This window comes from Condylura cristata, unplaced genomic scaffold (genome assembly GCF_000260355.1).
Source record: "Condylura cristata isolate star-nosed mole 26May11 unplaced genomic scaffold, ConCri1.0 scaffold00025, whole genome shotgun sequence".
In the NCBI taxonomy this organism is placed as follows: domain Eukaryota; kingdom Metazoa; phylum Chordata; class Mammalia; order Eulipotyphla; family Talpidae; genus Condylura; species Condylura cristata.
The window spans coordinates 18,690,786-18,713,799 of NW_004567126.1; positions in this window are offsets into that span (position 1 = coordinate 18,690,786).

Consider the following 23,014-nt stretch of genomic DNA (forward strand, 5'->3'; position numbering starts at 1 on the left):
CCTGTATTGGATTTTCAAAGAGATCTAGGAACCCCAAAAGGCTGACATGTACTATCTTCCATTCTTAGGTCACGGTGCAGCTGCGGGAAACAGAAACCCCCTGTCAAAAGAGCCCTTCTCCAGCCAGTTCCCCTAGGCATAGGGAGACCCCTGGCTAGGGATGCACTGGGGCCCTGGGGCCTGTCCGATGGACTCACGTGGGGTTGAGACCACCTCGCCTTGCTGGAGGCCCCCTCTCTGCCCGCCCCCCCCACCTTCTCTCCCCAGACACGGCCCCCCCACCCCCCCACTCACTCCTACAGTGGAGTCAGGAGCCTCTCACCAGCCACCCCGTCAGGCCTGCCCTTTGTGAAGCCGGAGAAGGAGGCCCTGGCAAGGCTGCCCTGCCGGTCGCCAGACCCCAGAGGTGGATCAGGGTGGATCAGGTAACGCGTGCCCCTGCTCCTTGCGCCCGCCTCCACAGGCTCCGGCCTCTCTGCCTGCCTTTGAGAGGGATGAATTTATTTGCCCAGGACAGGAAGGTGCGTCTGACGGCAGAGATGGCTTGGGCTGAACTCCTCTGTGAGCAGGCTCCCGGGGGAAGGGATGGGAGCGATGTTATCGCTGCTGTTCATCAGCCAGTCAGTCAGGAAACCAAGCTTTGTGCCCCCTCCCGTCACCCCTCTCCCCGTGCCCGAGCTCAACCTGGCCTCTCAGCAGCCAAGGGAGCTGTAAATATCCCATAGGCATCTGGGCACCAGGGCCCCAGGGACACTGGAGATGAAAATAGCTCAGCCCCCCAACCCCAACACCACCCTAGCCCAGAAAAACAAGCAAGCGACAGATGAACCCCACCACCCTGCTTCTCGAGCCCAACGCAAGAGGCACCTCTGAAGTTTGGGGAGTGTTCGCAGATTGAGGGGGGAGGACACATCTGGGAGAGAAGGAGCACATCTGGACCACTCCCGTAGGTGCCCCAGGGGACGTCGCCCCTGCAAGGCCCCCACCTCCCACACTGGCTCTGGCTCAGGGGGTGCCTGCTTCTGCCTGGGCCTCCCCACTGCCAGCTGCCCTCTCTCCTGGCAGCCAGGACTGATGGGCGCGGCCTCTTGGCCAGTGCAGTGTCCAGGGCCTGAGTTCCGGCTCCCGCCCCGGAGAGACTGTAGGGGACCTCAGTGCTGGGTGGATCTGGGACCCGCCACACACACCTTGGGCAGCCTCCGTGTGAGGTAGGTTCTGGTCCGGGCTCTGCCCCTGGCTCCCTACAGTGGCCAAACTGCTCTCCTGGGTGTTTTCAGACTGAATAGGTGACTATTAAGCTAAACTACTTGAAGAACTAGCTCACCTCTTTTTTTTTTTTAACAGCAATAATTGCATTCCTTTCATAGCCACAGCAAATTATCACACACTAGGTGGCTTACAACGACAGACACTTTTTCTCATAATTCTTGAGGCCAGAAATCCAAAATCAAGCAGCAGGCCTCCAGCACGAAGGGAGAATCCTTCCTGGCCTTCCCCCATATCTGTGGCTCCAGGCTTTCCTGGGCTCGGGGCTGTGCCACCCCACTGCTCCATCACCGCTTTGACCTTCATCTCCACTTTCTCCGAGTCTCTCCTGGGTGTCCCTTAGGACAGCTGCCCACGGATTTAAGGGCCTCCCAACTGATCTGGGATGATGTCACCTCACAGTCCTTGAACATAATCACACCTGCAAAGATCCTCCTCCCCAAGAGGTCACATGTAGGGGGGCAGTGATGAGGACATGGCACGATGGGCCACCCATTCACACCCACAGCAACAAGCTCGCTCAAGACGCTCTAATATTGCACATGGCTCCTCCGGTGGGTGGTGCTGGGGAGTGATCCCCTCCCTGAACCCTTCATAGGGTCTGAGGTTCTGACACCAGGATTCCAAATACTGGTCTTGCGTCTGCCACTTGGGTAACGGGCGTGGGAAGACAAGGAAGGGTGAGGTCTGGGTGCAGGGGAACCCAGGGTGTGGGTTGAGATGTGTGTGAGATTCCTTGGGTGGGTATGGCAGCCTGGAAGCCTGAGCCTTGGGGGACTATGAGGGGTTCCTGGTGGACTCTGTGTGAGATGTTAAGGTTCTCCAAAGGAAGGTCACACACCTCACCCCCAGAGGCTGAGGACATGGTGCTGAGTCCTCAGTTTCTCCTATCCAGACTAGAGTGTGCAATCTGGCTAGGTCATTTCACTTTCCAGAACCCCACTTTCTGTCCCAGAACAATGTTTTCCTTTAAGAATTGTTTAGAGACCCAAACAAGATAAAGATGGTAAGGTCATTCCATGCATCCATCTGGAGACGACAGTGAGCAGGCGCCAGCTCCCTCTCCCAGTGTAGCTGACCTCTGGGTGCAGTAGGAGGGGCCCAGAGCAGAGAGAGAAACCTGAGGACCAAGCAGAGTAGGCTGCTGGGAAGAGGTGGGTCTGGAAGGAGCAGAAGCCTGGGCAGGGCAGAGAGCAAGTAGGAGGGGGTGAAGAGATGGTGAGATCTGAGCTCTCTCGGGGAACATGATGCAGCCCCAGGCCCTCTGATGTCGGCTGCTGGGCCCCTCCCAGCAGCCACATGTCCAAGGCCTAGTACCGGGTGCTCCTGCCTTGGTGCCTAGCACAGGGCTGGCACAGGCTGCGCCCACATAACAGAGGCTGGGTAGGCTTTGAGCTGATCCGCTCACTCGAAAGGTGCTAATTGAGCTGATTAATTGAGCCAATTACCTCAGCTTCCCAGGAGGGCTGGGAACAGGCTTGGATCCTGGGGACCAGGCGAGAGGCTCTAGGATGGGCTGTCGGAGGAAGCCAGGCTACGAGACACAGGCTGTGCCCTGCACCCCCTGCCTGCCAGGCTGCTGGGGCGCAGGATGGAGGGTTGGTGGATGCCCAGTCCAGCAAGGTGAGTTGGGCAGACCCAGGTCGCCTGAAGAGGAGATGGGACTAGAGCAGATGTGGGGGCCCCACGGCAGGAGTGGGGGTGCACCGGGGACCGAATGATTCCATGGAGAAAGGAATTATCCTTTCCTGCCACACCTTCTGCTAATTTTGGAGTGTGAATGAAAGTGAGCGTGAATGTGAAATGGAATCGTCACTGTCAGCATTTAGGACACGCGGGAACAGCGGAGAACGCCCTTCGAACTTTGTTTTGGCCTCCTGAGTCCACATGGCACCTGGGATGCTGCCACAGTGCTGTGGAGGCAGCCTGTTTACAGCTGAGGACAGTGAGACTGGTTTCGGGGGGGGGGGGGGGGCAGAGGGGACGAAGGGGAAGGGGGCTGCCTCTGGCTGAGGTCACAAGCCAACAAGGGAAACAATCCGAATTCACACGGGAGTCCCCAGGCTGCAAAAGCTCCATGGGAATCAGCCTGACATGAGCGTGGGGTTTGGGCACCCCTGAGAAGGTCGGGACCGGAATTCACACCCGTGTGCCAACAGGGGGATCCGTGTCTGCGAGCAGCGAAGGTGCGCCAGAGACCAGGGCAGGGCGTCTGCCCACAGTGTCGCCTCAGAGAAACGCACCCGTCTTCCTGGGGGTGGGGGGTGGGGTGTCACAGTCCCCACCCAGAGGCCACCCAGCTGAAGGTCCAGGACAGCCTTGGCCCTTAGGGAGGAAGCCACACACCTCAGCCAGGGCACACCCTCCGCCTGGCTCCCCCTTCCTCTCGACCCTGCCATCACGGTGATCACCAACACCCCGGGCTGCCTGAATCCACGCTGTCACGTCCCTCTTCCACGCCCGCTCCCTTCCAATTCTGTCTCCATCCAGAAGCCAGCGGGCTTTTAAAAAACACACACATCTAATCATCATAACCTATTTTTGCCTTATTTTGTTTGTGCAAATGGTATGTCTCTTTCCTTGGGTAGACTCCCATCAGGAAAGCATTTCTTTCAAAAATCAACTTTATTAACACAACATGCCCCAAAACAAACACATTTTAAGTGTATAGTGAATTCTGACACAGACCCCTGTGTGACCACCAGCCCATCCTATTCCCATCATCTCAGAAAGTGCCCCTGTACCTACCCAGTCAACACCTCCCAACCTCCACTTTGAGCAGCACCCATCTGATTTCTGGCTCACGTTTTCTAGAAACTCATGTAAATAGAATCATACGACATGTATCAGGTCATCTGGCTTCTTTAACTCAGCGTTAACACTTTACCGCCTGTGTCCTATGCATACGTATCAATATTTCACTCCTGTTCTTTGCTCTATAGTATTCCACTGTGCACATAGGTGGCCATATGTTCATCCATTGCCAGCTAATGGATGTTTGAGTTGCTACAGTTTGGGGGCAATCATGAATAAGGCTGCTATGAATATTGCATGAAAGTCTTTTTTTCTTTTGGATAAATACAGCAACTAAAGTGGGATTGCTGGATAAGGGACATGTTTAAAGCTCTTGAACCTGCCAAACTGAGGGTATATTTGGAGATCGTTTAGCCTGACCTTCAAGCCCTCCATGCTCAAGTCCTCCACGCTTTGGCCTCTCCTCTCTCTTCATCCTTACTACTCTCCCTTTGCCCTTGCAAAGTCAACCACACCTTGCATTCCTTTAAAGTGCAAGCTGCTTTTGATCAAAGACCTTTGCACATTCTGCTTCTTCCACCTGGAATGTGTTCTCCACTTTTCTGTTCTTCATTTTAACAGTCATTCAGAGGAGGGGGGGAGTCCTAACCAACTCCCACCCCATCTATATGTGACGCTCCTCATGCCTTCTCAAAGTTCCCTGTCCTTTTCCCCTCGTAACCTACAACTGTGTGCGTGCTGTGTGACTTCCTGATTAATCTTCCTTTCCTCTGCTTAACTCCAGGCCTGGGGAGTACAGGATGACACCCCTCATTTCCTGTGTCCCCAGCACAGGGCCTGACACATCAGAGCTGCCCAGTAGTTATTTCAGGTGATTAAATGAAGAAGGCTAAGCTCCAAGCCCTCAGGCGGGGCCCAGGATGTGGTGCAGCCCTGCAGTGGAACCTGAGGGCCCACCCCTTTGAGGGAGGCCTAAGTAGCCAGGCTGGGGTAATTCCACCCCATCCATTGACTGGGTTGGGGGAGGGAGCCCAAGCAGGAGTCGCAAGAGAATGACTCATCCTCAGAGATACATGGCTGGGGGAGAGGAAAATGCAACTCAGCAGCTTCTTGACCTTTCCTGTGTGTGGAGACAAATGCTCCAGCCCAGGGAGCAGGGGTGGCAAATTAGGTCGCCAGTCCCAAGGCAGCTCTTGCCTGAGCCTGTGAGCAACAACCAGGGATTTGTCAAGCTCGGGGAGAAGCTATGTTGCCATCCCTTCTTGCACCCAGCCTTTGCCACACCCTTTGTCCCCAAGCTCCCCAAGAGTGTCCATCCTCCCCTCACTCTAGGGGCTATGTGAAGCTCCCAGACTAGGAGAGAATTTCCTGCAGAAACAGGTTTCTCCCAGAAGGACTATACAAATGCAAAGAGGAAACATCCTCTTTGAAAGACAAGCGAGCAGACTGATACAGGTCAAGGGACAGGGACTCGCTGACCCCAGCCCAAAGCTCTCCATGGGGCCAGAGGTAGGGGCACCTGGGAGCTAAGCAGGACACCCTGGGGGAATTCTCAGAAATCCTTTTTAATATAAGCAGAAGTCAGGTCTGCAAAGGGGAGAGAGGGTAGGTCAGGAGCAGACTGTAAACAGTCCCACTTAGGGATGGGACTTGTCTCTAAGGGGCTGGCAGCGGCATCTTGGCCTCTTGGCTCTGGACATGGTGTCCCAAGTCCTTGAAGAAATTTCTCTGTCCCTAAACAAGCACCCCGGAGGGGAGGGGCAGGCACTCAGGCTCCTGGGGAAATGGGCCAAAGGCTTTGCAGGGCACATGTGCTAATGGACTCAGGGCACAGACCTCCCTCTGGTCCTCACCCAGCTCATCGGTTGCAAATCTCGCTTTTAACTTCTCACTGATTAGACCACCCTGTAGTTCTAGAATCTCTTATCCTTCAGTGTGGGGCTTGGTTTCTCATTCCAGAATCAGTATGCCATCCAGACCCCTTGTTCCTACCACCCTTCTATACATCCAAGATAAGGCCTGCGAGACTAGACAGGGGTCTAGTCTCTGTGGGTCATGTAGCAACAGGCAAGGGTCAGAATCTGGATTCCCTGATCTGCCAGGGCCTTAGGCAGGCCACTGAAAAGGTGGAAGAGGCAGCAAGAGAAACTCTGGGCTGGAGTTAAACACCCAAGGTGGCTATTCACGTAGCCCACCAGTCTGTGGATTCTTCGGCATGTAGCCATTGACTTCAGGGCCTGGGTAAGAATGGTGGCAAAGCACATGGTCAAAGCACAAACTGTAAGCAAGTTACTTCACCTCACTAAGCCCTGGTTTCTTCATCCTAAAAGAGAAATACCAAGGTCAGGAATACCTTGTCAGGATTAAATAAGTAAGTATTCAAAATCATGGTAGCTTATATTATGAATAAACTTAAATTCTATCAGTTTTTTTATTCTTCACATGTGTAGCATCAGTTAGTGTTTACGAAAAACACTTTCACCTTTATGAACTCATTTGATCCTTACAGCAATCTTGTAAACATGCAAGGCAAATACTATTAGCCCTATTTGATAGATAATAGAGGCCCCAAAAGGTAAAAGAATCCGTACCATTGCCACAGGACCTCATGAGTATGCAAAACCTGAATTAAAGCCTCCTGAATTTTCCCCCCACTGGACTTCCACTTTGCCATGCAAATCCCTGCCTCCTGGGATCCACTGGGTTTAGTGTGAACCTGGCAGTCCAAGGAACTTCAAAGGCTTTTTGAAGTTTCTTCCAACTAAAGAAAAGAGTTTGGGGTAAATGTAGCTAAATGACTTCAGATAATACACAAGCTTGGAGAGAGGAGGTGAGGTTGCAGCTGGCATGAGTTGAGGCAAAAGAAAAAAAAAAACTTCCCCCCAAAGGAGGTACAGAGGGGGCTTCACAGGAGTATAGAAAATGCCCACTGGAAGGGGCAGTAGTACACACCTACCCAGGCCAAGTCGTTGCAAAACAAAGGAATGGCAGGAGGACCCAAGAGTGATCTTGGGCTTCAGTTCTTGCCCAGCAGAAATTAGAAATAAATTAAAATCCTTCCTGAAAAATATCAAACACTTGAGGATGACAGACAAGTAGATGGGGTGCATTATTTACCTATTGTCTTGAAATCGCCCCAAAACAAGGTACTATTTATTGTCTCACAGTTTGGATGGGTCAGGTATTTGAGAGAAGTCTCATGAGCAGGGCAGTTCTGGGTCAAGTTCTGGTTGCCATCAATATATAAGCTGGGGCTGAGGTCATCTGAAGGCTCAACTGGGGCTGGAAGATCCACTTTCAAGGTGATCCACACACGTGGCTATGGGCAGGAGGCCTTCGGGTCCTCATGTGGGCTTCCTATAGAGCTGCTTGAGCGCCTTCATAACATGGCAGCTACTTCCCAGAGCCAGGAGAAAGCCACAGTACCTTTTATGGCCTAGTCTTCAGAGTCACACTTTCACTTCTGCCTTATTCTATTTGTTAGAAGGGAATCTCTATGTCCAGCCTGCATTCAAGGGAAGAGAACTAGGCTCCACCTTTTAAAGGGAACATCAAAGAATGTATGGACATATTTTAAACCAGCACACAGAATTAAACACCCAATAGGGTCAGAACAGACCCAGGAGACAACCTGCAAGCCAAGACTAGCTTGCTGAATGAGCCCACAGGCACCTGGCGGGAGGGGGGGGAGGTGCTCCCTTAACACCAGCCACAGTCCCCAACTCCTGCCTTCATTATAAAAACAACTTGGATGACCCTGGATCAAGATAATGGCTGAGATGAAGGAAGAGAGAGCTAACAGAGTTGCCAGGGAGGTGTGAGGGTTGCCTTCACTCAAGCCTCAGCCCAGGATAGGAGAAACTGAGGTGTCACTCTGCCTGCAGCTGAAGAGGAAGAAGGCTCCACTTCCAACCTTCTAGGTTGCAAGGCCATGGCCAGGTACCCCTTTGACAATACTCATAGGTCTGAAAAGGAAACTGCCTTCCATTGGATCCTAGGGGGCAAAACTCAGGTTTTAGGGGTGAAGGCTGCCTTTGCAGCATCCCTTCCTAACCAACCTGCCCACTCACACTCACAAGCCTGTGAAGGCAGCACTCAGGTACCACCTATCCTGTGTACCCTGTTAGCCTCACACACTTGGATCAAAAGCAGACAGTTGACCTAGCAAGAGACAAGTCATTGGCTGACCCACAAGCAATCAGGTACTCTTTAAGATTTTGGCACTAAGGGTCCCAGAGCCTGGGGGTTAGTACGGGGCTGGACTAGAATTGGAGGTCAGGCAGTCAGAACAAGCTGGGGAAGGCTGAAGCAGCTATTTTAGGACCATGTGTTGATGAGCTAGCAAAGAAAGCTGATCTGCAGAGTAAGGCAGGAAAATGGAGTGCAGAAGCAGCAGAGATGAGACCCAGCATGGCCCAGGGGTGGAAACCTGCAGTCAAGGTGGTAGGCTGGGCTTTGGGGAATCTCTTAGCTCCCTGAGATCTAGATGTCCTTCTGGCCGATAGGCCCCATGAGACACTCTTACAGCAAATCCCCTGTTGCTTAAGCAGGCTTAAGTGGTTTCTGTGCTAGACAGTCCAGCAAGCCTGCCTAAGACCTGAAGGAGGTAGGAGAGATTGAGGTGACTGCGGCCTCTTTGCAAGCCCCCCAGACAAGTCCATTTGGTAAAAGTATCAGATTCATACACACTCTCTCTAAGCCCAGGGAATCCAGAGAAACGGAAAGTGACACTCAACTCTTCTGGCACCACCATCTCCGTGGCTCTACTCTTCTGTGTCTACCCCCACAGCAACAAGTAGCAAGTCCGACATCACACCAGAAGGTTCCCCTCTCAACAAGCCCTGCTACCCCACAGCAGAGGCGTGCTGGAGAGACAAAGCACGACAGAAAGGGCAGCCTGAGCAGGCCAGCACTGGTGTCAGCCTGGATGGTGATGCTGCAGCCTGTGTGAAGGAGGGAGGAAGCAGGAGGCTGGGTGGAAGCAAGACAGCACTACCTCCTTTGTGGGCTCCTCTTGCCTGAGAGACTGCCTCATTTGGTTCCAAAGCTACAATAGTAACCACACCCATCTGCAAATGTTAAGTTCAGGAGAATGGACCTTTGAATTTTTCATTCAGTCATTCAACGAACATTCATTGGCCCTTTGTATATATCAAGATTGAACTAGGTACAAACTTGAGCCCAACCCATTCCCTGTCCTCAGCTGCTCACAGCCCAGTAGCAGTGATGAGGCACGGAGAGGTCTCACTGAATGCCACACAAGAATAGGTCATTACTAGCTACTGGGAAAGATGGGGCAGATCCCAAGGAATGGCAGGATTTCACAGAGGACAGCACATTCTGGACGAGAGCATGGAGGAGGCAGGGCTATGGTAGGAAGAAACGCTGGGCAAGGATCCAGGAGGCCTGGGGTTGTTGTTCTAGTTCTGTCATTAACTGAGAAAACTGCCTTCCCCTCTCTGGGCCTCAGTTTCCCATCTGTCAATGACAGAGGTTGATGTAGTAAATCTGGCAGTTTAGTCTATGGCGGCAGATGCTGGGGGGAGGTGAGGAGTTTTCACACAGTTTGAGACCATTCGGTGGTTTCCCAAACAGCTTGCCTGGGCCAGTTGGGTAACTGCCCCTAGACCAGGCCAGGGGGCCCCCATCTGACTCGGGCTCATCCCTCTGTCTGTGAACACACTGTTAATCCCACAAGGGGGAGGGGCCTGGGTGCCAGCCCCACAGACAGTGGTCCAGAAGTGAAATTGCAGCCTATTCTGTGGTAGAGAACTTGGAGCTATGCTGGCAAGGTCCAGTGTGCACTTTTTCCAACCTGCCCAGGGAGGCCACTCACTGAGGTCATCCACATGGGTTTGAAGGCGAAAAGACACCATGCACTACTTTACTGAGTTCCAACCCAGTGGCCAAGTTCCCAGACTTCAATGAGCTATTTCAAAGCCAAAAGAACAAACTGAGGTTATAGTCATCTGTGAGTTCCCTGAAATGGACTGACTTGTCTCCCACAGACTGACCACCTTAGGGAAACTGAGGCAAAGTGACCTTCGACTTGTACCAGGAAGAGAATAGCCCAGCGAGACTGGTATTGAGGATGCCTGGGAGGAAAAGGAGACTATAGCAATCTGTCAAGGTCAGAACATGGAGACTCTTACGGCTGAGCCAAGGAGTTTGGTTTCAGAGGAGAGGAGCAGTTAATGGGCAATGACTTAGGAAAACAGCAGTGAGTGACTCGACCAGTATTGGGGGCAGTGGGGGGTAGGGGGGTGGGTGGGTTCCTAGCCAGGGGAGCACCTGGGCAGGGTCCTGAACCAGGAGTGGAAAGAAGCAGGAATGGGCAGCAAGGAGAGATTATGCAGGAGGAACCCACAGGGCTTGGTCATCTTCCCCTCAGAAGTGGAAAATGAAGGAGAGGGAGGAAAATGAAGGAAAGGAACAGAAGCATGGAAAGTTCAAGCTTTCCTCCCCAGTACAGATCCAGCAAATCACACATCTAGAATCACAAAACACCATAAGCCTGAATCTTCACAGTACAAAAATGCCAATGACTCAAAACATCCAGAAAGCCCCTGGATTCCATTAGGCCCCCAGATATCTGAAAAGTCATTCTCTGTTTTGTCTAGATGCTTGCAAAGGGCATGGGAATGATGGGTCTTCTGTGCCCCTCGCACCAGAGGCCCCCAAAGCACTCCGCAGGGAGGCAGCAGAACCAAGGTGTTGGGTGCAGGGGAACTAAGCCCCCTGCTCTCATCAGAAGCCACGCTGGTATTTTTAGTGTTGTAATCAAGAGCGGGGCCCGCCTCTGGATCCGATCAGGCAGCCTGGGCCGAGCAGGGCTGTTAAAAATGGAACGGCTCATACTGCAATCAGTTGTGGTGGCGAGGGCCACCCGGCAGGGCAGCAGCTGTGGCATCTGAAGCTATTGGCCTTCAAGCTGGCAGAGGGGAGCCTGGCAAGGAACAGCCTCCCAGAGTATGCGAGGGCTCTGGGGTCTCACTGTCTACTAATGCATTCGGGAGTCAGGCTCCTGCCCAAAGCACTGTCTCCACACCTGCTTTTCACTGGGTCAGAAATCCACTATCAGCAATCCACAACCTGCCCCTTTCCTGCAGGTCCCTCTGTCATGGCATTCTGGGCACCAGGGACAGGAAGGCCCCAAAGGACTACAGACCAGTGCAGCCAGCACTCAAGGGCAGTGAGCACTGGGAAAGCTGAACAGAGCAGGACACAAAAGACCTATCTTCCCCTGCTGAAATGGGAATCAACCCTTGCTGCCTCTGCTGTCCACTCCCCCTCACCCCACTTCTCCAACCTGCTAGGAGACAGGAGGTGAACTTAAAGCCCCCTGCCTAGACTGGGTCCCTTCCAGGATAGGGATGCACAGCCAGCAGCCCGGGAGAGTGCATGTGCCCCATGCTGAGCCCGGGAGGTCTGGGCTTGGCTCCACTCCTACCACCCTGTGGCAACTCAGGGCCTCTGGCAAAGGCCTCCCTCTCTGGCCTCCATGGCCCTATCTGTAAAGTGACAAGACTGGAGTAGAGCACAGACATGCCAGATTTTCTGGCCCACAGTACACTGCTTCCCTGCATCCCAGAGCAGAGGACTCCTGGCCCAGCAGAACCTAGCCACATCGAGGGATGCTTTAGATGCCCTTCCAGAGCAGGAGCCCCCAGGCACTCTCCAGCGAGGAGGGGCTGGCCTGGAATGGCTTTGACGTGCTATCTGTGCGACCTGGAGCTGATAGCACAAGGACAAGGAAACCAGGATACCAGGATACCGATGATCAAAGTAGAGGGACTCAAACGGCCACTGCACAGCTGGAGCTGAAATGCACAGAGAGGTGATGGGCTGCACCCCCAGGTATGTGGCTGCATGGAGGTTCTCAGGGGAACGTGGCAGGCAGGAGCTGGGTCAATTTTCTTCACCTTCACCTTCCACTGGGCACCTGGTCCTTCAAGTGCCCTTTCCATGGGCATCTCCAGAACCCTGATTCACCCCCAAATGCTCCTTTGCAGCTAGCTGCCTGCCAGTCTATGCAGAAGCGAGGGGAGCTGTATGTTGCCTGAATTCATGTAGGAGCATAAATCTATGCCGACCTGCCTCAGAACAGTGTGCTATCAGAGGAAGATGCTCTGCTGCCTGTCCCAAAACCCTTTATCTCCCCCCCACCCTCCAACCACGGGATAGATTCAGGCCTGGCCAGCTGAGGACCTTACCTGAAGAAGCACCTCGACAAGTCCTCCCTTCCACCCCACCCCACTCCCCTGGCTGCAACCACGCCAAGTCAGCCTCTCCTTAACACACCCTGGACAAATGTGCTCTGTAGCTGGTTGGCCCTGCAGATGTTCAGCAGCTGGATGAGCCCTCCCCCCCCACACACACACACCAGGCATGAAAAATGCCTTGCTGTGTTCCCCAACAGGGACAAGCCCTTGCTCCTGGAGAGAGTGGCAGGAAGAAACATTCCAGTCTCCCCACCCATCATTAGCTGCCCTGCAGGCATCATGTCCTCCCACTGGAAAGTGGGTACCCACCCCTGGGGTGTGCAGACTAGAGCACCCCGAGGCTGACATATGGCAGAGCCACGTACGTCATGGTGGTGTGGGCTGGTGGTGCATGTCGTGTTTCCTCAACACCTCAGAAGGCGGGATGAGAATTTGCCGTCTGACAGCCTCAGGCCCACAGCCTGCTGAAAGCTGAATCGCACACCTAGCACTGCAGATGGCTGGGCTGAGCTGAGGGCTGGGGGTGCAGTGGGAGTGGACAGGGGATCAGTTCTATTGCTGCTCAGCCCGAGAGATCTGGCAGCGCCTGCCTCTTGAAGTAGCCGGAGTCAAACCCTCCCTTATACTCGGGGTAGTCTGCTGGGCAGCAGTGGGGCTTGGCCACTGCCCTCTCTGCGTCTGGGAAGGTCCTCTGCTAGGGCCCAAAACACCCTAAAAGCTGTTGTTTGGAGGGGGTCAAGAGAGAAGTAGTTGACACTCAGCTGAGGGGAGAGAAGAAGAGCAAGAAGAGGAAGAAGAGCTAGAAAACTGGAATCTCTCCAGAAACAGCCAAAGGGGTGGCAACTTCTCCAACGGGCTGGAGGATCGCCTGTCCTCTTGGGATGGAAGGGGTGACCGAGGCAAGGGAGTTCTCAGAACTGGAAAAGGTGGGGATCTCACTGGGGCAGAGCAATAAAAAGGGGGTGGGAAGGAGAGGGTGGAAATGGGGGTGGGGACACCAGCCTCCCTATTTTCTACAGCAACAGAAACCACAAGGACACTCACCTGGTTTCAATGTTGCTCCACTGTCAGTAGGAAAGAATTTACAGTCTTTGCTTGACAGAGGGGAAAACTAAGGCTCAGAGGAGACAAGTGGCTCCACCCAGCTAGCACTCAGACCCAGAAGGAGACCCTATTGCTAATTTGGATGTGACACCATCAACCAAAGTCCCCTGTGGTGGGTGAGCTCACACCATGTACTCCCCGAGGGTCCTGAACAGGGACCTCCAGAGCTCAGGTCATGGCCACTGGGGCACATGGTCCAGTGTGGTCTCTCCCACTTCTTGTCCATTCTCTACAGAAGAACATCCTGGGAAGCAACAGGCCAGGTGTGGAGAGCAGCTAGCCCCCTAGGCGAGACCATTTTGGAAAGGAGCATCTTTCCAAAATAAGCATCATCCATATAAGGTCTGGTTCAGGACAATGCTAATGGGAAGATTTGGCGGCATGGCCTAAAGGGATGCCCCCCACCTCCACCAAGCCCCACTTTCTTCATCTAGAAGAAAGATGAGCTGAGTCCATCCCAGCTCTACTCTGTGGATCTAAAAAAGGACAAACGCTGATTAAGAATCCATCCTGGCTCCTCTCCTTTCCTCTGGCAGTGACTCCCTCTTTCTATTTGAGCATCTCTCTGTATCTCCCTGTGAAGCCCCGAACTCCTCTCTGTATATTTCTCAACATCTATCTCTGACTGACCCTGTAGCTCCCTGCTTAGATCTGCCTCTCTCCGGTGGCGTCACTCCAGCTGGGGGTCCTGTATAGGGAAACCTTTCATGGACTTGAGAAAATAAAGAAGGGAGCACCCACAGTTCTGAAACACTCGATAATAACTACTAATCGGGTTAGCAGAAAGGAGGATAGAGGATAAAGCTGGTAGCTGGAATGGCAGGCGAGCCGCCCGCCACCCCCAGGGAGCTCCCTTATTAGTGGTAGAAATGAGAGCCATCCAGAAAGCAAAGAGGAAGCTCAGACTGGCCTGAAGCCCAGAGACAAAGTCCAGCCGCTAGGAAGAAGGGCAGAGTGCAGATGGTGCCGAACACCGGCCATAAAGACCTGGAGGGGACCAGGTGGCCCGCACGAACATTCAAAGATCAGCCGTCCCTGGGACAAGATCCATGAGGGCTGGATCCATGAACAGCCTCAGGCAAGGGCTTCTGGAAAAGGCAAGGGAGAGATTCAGTCCACCATGATCAAAGTTCTTTCCTCGGTATCACATCACAGTGAGCACAACAGGACCAGCCAGTGCCCTCCTGTCCAGACTCTCACATGCTGAAAGACCCATGCACATGGCCAATGTGAGGACCCAGCCCCCAGAAAAGTGCGACAGGCTGTGGCAGTAGGCAGCATCTCCCATCGTGGTGGGTAGAGGAAAGGGACGGTCCTGTCCTCGAAGTGAAATCCAGCTGCACGAGAGGAGCATGCTGAAAAGCCCACTTCTCAACAGCTCGTGGAAAACAGACCCAGGGTTTAGCTGAAGCCCAGCTTGAGATGAGAAAAGAGTAAGACGTGGCTAATGAAGCGCCTCCATGTAGGTAGCTTGGGCGGGGATGTGTGAATAGAACAGTGACGGGGGAGGAATGAAGGCTAGTGCTCCTGAGGTTCTGTGCCCGGTGCTGTGTGCCCCATCATACAGGGCACACTGACAACCACGGAACCAGCAAAGGAGGAGAATCAGAGCAGGAGCAGGGGGTGTGGCCCTGCCATGTAATGAATCTGTCCTGTCATATCCCCAGCACGACCATTAACTCATTAGAGCCTCCTGGTGACCTTGTGGGGCAGGCACCACGGGGGGGAAATGACATAACAGAAGCAGACGAGATTAAATAACTTGTCCAAGAACTTCCCCCAGGTGATTTGTGTAGTCAGGACTCAAACCCAGGAAATCTGGTTCTGAAACCCATACACTCACTCTGTTGCCTCATTTATCCAAAGAGCTCTGGTGATGGGAGTGTCTTGAGCACAGGGTATACTCGAGAGCCCAGGGAGCAGGGATGCCTGTCATCCAGGCAATGCAAGGGGCCATGGCTGGGTGAGCCAAGACAGCAGCCTGGGCATAAAGGAATGAGGAGGGGGAAGACTCCAACTCTGAACTCGCAGAGATGGGAGTTTCCAGGACTCTCCCACTATCTTCTGTACACAATGCCAAATCCTACTTTTTCTAGAGATTTCCTATCTATATTTTTGTCTCCCCAACTGAACTATAGATTATTTTTTGAGGTCAGAGACTGCATCTTACATCTTTTTAGGCCCTCCCATTTTCAATGCCCACACTAGATATTTGATAAAATCATGGAATCTCGTGAGAAGTGACTTCCTGAACTCGTCTGCTTGACTTGTCACTCATGCAGAAATCCCCTTTGCATCAGCTCAGCTGTCAGAGTACATTAACCTTGGTTACCTCCAGCAACAGAAAACTCAATACCATCAAGGCACCTCTTCCAGCAGTGAGTGGGCAATTCCACTAGAATGAGAGCTTCTCAATATTCTAGGACAGTTTGGAGGGAGGGGGTAGGAAGGGTGATGAAAAGTGGAATGTAGGGTCATATAAGCTGAAATCTTTTATGCAAAAAGGAAATATAGCACCTTCTATTTGTGGGAAACCTGAGATAGCAGGTTAGAATCTTCTGGTGCTATAGAGAGGAAGCAGAAATGATCTCCCCCCTTTACAGAAGCAGGTGACAGAAGCACAGAGGACCAGTCACAGCTGATGGTTACAGAATGAAAAACAGGAGGGATGGAGCAGGAACCCAACAGTCTTGTTCCCAGGGACTTTCTAACCTGTTGGCAGTTGGCAAAGAGGCCCAAGGTGACACTTTCTGCCACACTCACTCAGATGGACTGTTGTCAGCACTACAACTATTTAACTACATGGACCGCTCCCCACCCCCAGGACCAGTGAGACTCTTGGGAATGGGATGAATTCTGAACATAAAGCACACTGTGAGTTTTGAGAAAAAGAATGTAAAACCACCCCATTAACAATTGTTTAATATCAAGCATATGTTGAAATTATCCTACTAGGTTACATAAAATATATCATTGAATTTTTGAAAAACTTTTTTTTTTTAAGATTTATTTATTTGTGCATACAGAACTGGGGTTACAGGCCAGAGGCTCAGGGGCGGTGAGAGGCTTCACCAGAGACAGAGGGGGAACAGAACAGGCAGATCAACGAAGTACACTGCTGAGGGGAGCAGCGGGCGGGTCAGGAGAGGTCTGCCACACCATGTGGTCACCTCCAGGGCAGGCGGGAATCGAACTCATGCAGAAGCAGCCTTAGATTCTCAGTGCTGTGCTTTAACCCGCTGTGCCACCAGGGAGGGCCGAAAAACTTTTTAAACTATGACATTCCAGTGTGGAACACAGACATACTGACACAAAATTTGAAAACTTGTTAATGTTTAAAGACCTGGAAACAGAGAAACAGAGCCTTGGAAGCTCAGGAGACAGAAAGCTCATTGCAGTGAGTGGGAAAGGTCACAGGAGGATGGGGCCCTGGAAAAAATCATAAATGATAGGTCAAAGGTGAACACACATTGTGTGGGGAAGTAGAAGCATTAGGGAGGCTGGCTCAGTTGGGGAAAGAGGTTCCTGATGAGGACAGGAGGAAATGAATCAAAGTTGGCAAGAGATCTCCGAACAGAGGCCCAGTCAAGGTCCTGTCTGTGTTCCTATCAAGTTCCAAATTCATATATCACTCTCTATGGCCTGTTTCCTCCAAATTCTGTCAATAATTAATCACTGAAGAGCATCTATCAAGTCCCAGACACGCTGTTGGGTGTTGAGGACATAGCAGTGAATAAAATCTATTCCATTCCTGTTTTTAGGGAGCTTACAGTGGTGTGGTTAAACAGGCAGACCATGACAGTGCTGCACACTGACCTCCCAGACCCAGCCCAGCAGCTGCAGTCCTGGAAGCATCCTCTGAGCTCCCCCCACACCCCCACCCCCAAACAAACAGACCTATCTTACAACATCCTCAAGCTTGCTGACCATTCTTTGGCAGTCAAGTGCCCTGAGAGTACAATCATGAAAGGCCAGTTCACCCAGTAGTTTGGGGGCAGGAGACCCAGCCTGGGTCCACTGGGGACTCATGACCTACAAACCTCTTGGGGATGCCAAAAGTCCTGTGTCCATTAAGTCACATTGAGAACCCTGTCCAAGGTGCTGAATTCACTGAATCAACAGGCTTCTCCAAAGGGGGAAAACAATCTTGACTCTACTATCCCACCAAACATCCCTGAAGAAAATGGAGTCCAGGGACTTTATAGCTCACACTCTCAGAACCTGGAGTATCTGAGCTTCCAGTCCTATCTCCTCTACCTAATTTCTCCCTCAGCCAATTCACCGAAGGACCAAGCTGCAGAGGGAAGAAAGAGGTACTAGCCCCAGTCCTGACCCAGAAAATGCAAACACAGACAGGAAAAGCACCACTGAACCCTCTTGAATAGGACTGTCACTGCTTACATGGCTCCTTAAGACTCACAAAAGCACAGGTAAGTTGAAGACCCACTGTCATAGCTCACAAATCAGAAATTCATCTTGGAGTTCTGTGTGCACATTAGTGCTGGTGCCCTACAGTGTGCAGGCTTTCTTGCCCCATCCCACATGCACATGAACACAATGAAAAGGACTAAGGAGAGAGTCCATTATAGGGAAGCTGCCTCAGTGTCAGCGGCTCCATCACACCCCAGATTGGTAGCCCACTCTAGTCACTATGACAAGGCCCATCACTCAGATAGCAAGTTGGGTGAAGTTGCTAAGAGACGGCTGTTGGGAGAACCCAGCTTCAAACCTCAAATTGTTTTCACTAAAGACCTTTGCCTTTCTGGTCCCCTGCAGCTCTGACCACCTCAATGAATGTACCCCTACCTCCAGAGGAGAATAAAAGCACAGCAGGAGAAATGGAAGTTGGACAAAGAACAAATTCTAGAGTGGGAGTGAAGAGAGGTCAGCCTTGTATGACTTTGAGCAAGTCACTTTTCCTACACCTCCATCTCACCCTTCTAGAAAAGTGAGTGACTGCTAAGGTCACCGGCAGGCAACCTTGACATGGAGGGCTCCGCTCCAGGCTCACATTTGTCCTCAGAAGCCTGGCATGCTGACAACATGAACACCAGAGTCAAGCAACATATGTGCCACAGGATGGCAAACGTGTCTTCAGGAAATCAACCTGGCACTGCCCTCTGTGGGGACATGGAAAGAACTCAGCCCTCCCCTGCACCCAAAGACACCCTGCAGCATCTCTCTGTGTGCACAGAGAGATGAGTATAAATAAAAGACTGGCACGGTGCCTGACCCATAGACACTATTCCAGAAGGGCCCAATTCCCCTCCCTTTCCTTCTCATGCCTTGAATGTTTATCTCTTTTCTTAGAAAATGGTTGAGACAGGTGAACTGGAAAGGGGAGGGGGAAGAACAAGGTCAGGGAAGCTGGAAGAGTAAGAGGGACCACAGCTGCCATCATTAATCACCACCCTTAGCAACCTGCATCTTGTGAATCAGCATCTGTGATACTGGTAAAGGCTGCTAGAGGGATGGAAGTGACATAGTCACAGGTTGGATGTGATTACATGGGGGAGGAAGAAGCAAAGTGAGTCCAGCTTTCAGGGTTTAATCTTAGTTGGATACACACACACACACATGCACACACTCACACAAACATTGTCATCCTGCAGGCAGTAGGGCCCCCTCCTCCTGCTGCCACCCCATCTGTGCTCAGGCTGCAGCCCCCTCTGTCAATTCACCCTGGCCAAGGAGGACAAGGAAGGCAGTTACTATTTAATATTTTACATATTGAGAATTCTGTGAAGCCAGTGCCATAAGAGGGACAAGGACTGCGTGATGAGGCAAACTGGTGTAGTGTAAATAGCATGAGATGGGGTGTGATATACCTGCCTTCTCCCAATCCTGAGGCTGGTGGGCTGGCCCCCAGTAAATTTTGCTACCAAATAGTTGTGTGACTTTGAACAACTCATACCCCCTCTCTGGGCCTCAGTTCCATCATCTGTTCAATGACTGGGTTGGATTATAAGATCCCAAAGCCTCCACTGGCTCCAAAATTCTATGATTTTCTGATTCTATAAGCTATTTACACACCCAGCAGATGGCCAACAGCAACAGTCATTGGTTGAGCTGTTTCCTACTAGCTCCCTGTAAGAAATGAGCACATACAGCAAATGCTCTTTTTGGTGCCTATCCATGCAACAGTCACTGTTTATAATTAAAATTCGAATTATCAACTGTTTTCATTATAAGCAAGGAAGGGGAGAACAGAGCAGAACAGAATTGCAGGTGGGCTCTTTATAACTCTGATTATATACCCACCACTGCCTCTCATCTTTAAAATATTTGAAACACAAACACTCCTCTCTTTCTCTCTTTCTCTTTCTCTCTCTCTCTCCCCTCGATCTATTTGATCTATCTATCTCTGTCTGTGCATGTGTCTCTCTGTCTATCTCTCTCTCTTCCTCCCTCTCTCTCATTCTCTGTCCCCTCTTCCATCTCTCTTCCTCCTTCCCTCCTTCCCTCTTGTTCTTTCTCCAACTCTTCCTCAGTTAAATATTGTGATAGCCAAAATTCTAAGGTGGTCCCAAAATTTGGAACCTCTTCATACACACTGCCTACATAATTCTCTTTGCTAAAGTGTGGGTGATGTTTATGAATATAATGGGGTGAGGTAACAAAGGTCTCGAGTCGGTTCATTTTGAGTTAATTAAAAGGAAAATGATCCTGGGCTTGACTTAATCAGGTGAAAGCCCTTCAAAGCAAGATTGATTCTTTCTGAAGAGAGACAGATTAAAGTAGACTGCCATGTTGTGAGTGAGCCTAAGAGTGCACAGAGCAAGAGGCTGAGCAGATTCTAGGAGCTAAGAGTTTTGAGCCATTCTTGGATGACAGCAATCAAGCAATCGGAACTTCAGTCCTACAACCACAGGAACTGAATTCTGCCAACAGTCACGAGCTTGGAAGAGGATCCTGCTCTCCAGGAAGGAACCCAGACCAGTCAAAACCTAAATTTTACTCTTGTGAGTCCTTGCATAAAGGACTCAGCTAAATTGCACTTGCTCTCCCGACCAAGGTAACTGTGAGATGATAAATATATGTTGGTTCATGATAAGTTGATGGTAACATTTTACCCAGTGATAGAAAGAGAACTAAATATCTAACCAAATAAAACACCACAGAATAGCACCTCCTAATAGGATTTTTGCCTGCAGCCCATTCTAACGTCAAGCACAAGCACGTTTCTGCATCTGGGAATTGACCAAGACCTTCCCACTGACCCCATCACAGAGACTAGGCCACAAATGGCCACTCTACCCAGGGAGGTGCTGACTTCTCCCACATGACATCCGTCCAGTCTGGTGCCAATACAGGAAGGCAGAGCATCACCCCGCCCTCCCAGCCCACCCCCAGGGATCAAGTGCCCTTCCACATCTCCCAGCCAATTAGATATGGCATGCAAATGACTCTATTAGCATCCAGGCCAACTGACAGCCAAGCCATGCATTACATAAATTGCCTCCAGAAGGCTACCTACTCCCCTTCCACCATACAGGGCACCTTACTGAGACCTCCTACAGGCAGCTGCCCTCTGCCCTTCCTCCTGAGTTCTCCTTCCTGCTCCCTCTCTGCATGCCCCATGGGACACCAGCCCTCACGGCCTCTGCCTGCCACTTCTGCCCGGCTACAGCAGAAATTTCATCCAATGTGACACCAGAGGGCAGGGGGACAGTGAACACAGCTGAGGCTTTGAAATGTACCACCCCAAGACTCAGGGGATGAATGTGGAGCACAGGTCCTCCCCAAGCACCCCACCTAGCCCCCTCTCAGCCTACTACAGCCACCTCTCCCCTGATCTGCACCGATCAAAGGTAAACCAGGAGAATGTACAGAAACGAGCAAACCCTAAAGCTTGATACCAGGGCCTCTTCCTCTTCCCCATACCTTTGCCCCTTGAGTCTGCCAAGAGGGCAGTTAGCCCCAAGTTCCTGAGCAGACGCATCTGCAAATTAACACTTTCCCTACAGGAGACCTACTTGTTTCCCTGTCTTCCTTACCTCACATGCTGGTTACTACATCCCCAAGAACCAGGTAAGAAGAAAGGGACTAGATGGGGCAGTGAGACTTCTGAGGCCTTATCCAAAGAATTCTTGAAAAACCCCTGTGGTTAATCCTTATGTCAAAAACAGAGAAACAGCTCAGGTGCTATTTCTGAGCACTGGAGAAACACAGGAGTAAAGGGGAAAGGAACTAGTTCATAAGCCACTGGCTCTGATAAAGGATTTCTGGGGTGAATTTAGTGCCCTAGAATGTCCCGAGGCTGAAGTCCTAAACACTCAGAATTCACAACCATCCCTTCCAGTGCTTCTAGGCCCATCCACCCAAAAGCCCCCTTCTTCTCTGAACAGGTCTTTTGCTTTGCTGCATTTGCACAAGCTGGGTCTGAGTTTCTCAAAGTGTGGCTCCCAATGACACATACCAAAATCACCTGGGGAGCTGGTTAAAAATGCAGATTCCTGGAGCATTTAAGAAGTCCTCTAAGTCATGAACTTGAAGGTTTGAAACCCACTGTCTAGTTCTCTATAGGCGTTTTTCTTACCCTTTGCTACTACGTAAAGGTAGAGAGAAAGCCCTGCGGGAGTAAGATCAGAAGTTTGCTCTCCTCATCTAGTAATGGTGTATTTACTGGGCAAATTACTTAACCTCCTAAGCCTTCAGCTTTTGCAGATATAAAAATAGGAATATTGATGTTGTGGAGTTTTTACAGAGCTTAAAAGAGTATCACTTATTTCACAATTATTAATTAAGCTCATACTCTATGCTAGTTACAAAGATAAAATAACAATCTCAGTCCTCCCTAGTGGCACAGTGGGATAAAGCACTAAGAAGCTAAAGCCACTTCAGCATGAGTTCGATCCCCTGCCCAGGAGGTGATCCACATGGCTCTCCTGACTGCCCACTGCTCCCCTCAGCAGTGTTCTTCAGTTTTTCCTGTTCTGCTCTCCACTTGTCTCTGGTGAATCCACTCATCACACCTGTGCCTCTGGCCTGTACTCCAGTTCTGTATACATAAATAAATAAATCTTTTAAAAAAATCTCTATCTTCCTGGAGTTCAGTCTTGTAAGGGAGGTGTTTAAACAAAATAAACAAAAAGTTAATGAAATAAACAAGAATTTTTCATAATATAAAGAGAATTAAAAATAGTGATTTCAAAGCTCATTCAAGAGGAAATAGATATCCTGAATTGCCCTATATCTATTAAGGAAATGGAAACTATAGCTTAAAATCTACAAAGAAAACTCAGGTCCAGATGACTCCCAAACATCTGAGGGAGAAGTAACACCAAATAAAAACTGAAGCAAAAGGGAATACCTCAACACTTTTTTTTATGAAGTCAACATTATTCTAATACCAAACCAGACAAAGACTTCATAAAAAAAAATTCAAACAAATGTCTCTCATGATGAAAGATGCAAAAAATATATAAATTTAAATAAATTCAACCCAATAATATAGTAAGACAAAAATATGTCATGACCAAGTAGTAAACTCCAGGAATACAGTGCTGGTTTAACATTCAAAAACCAATCACTATAACACCCATACTAACAGAATACAAAAGGAAAATAATATAGGATCATCTCTATAAGCAAACAAAAATCATCTGACAAAATCCAATACCCATTCTTGATAAAAACTCTCAGGAAGTTAGGAACAGAAAGGAACT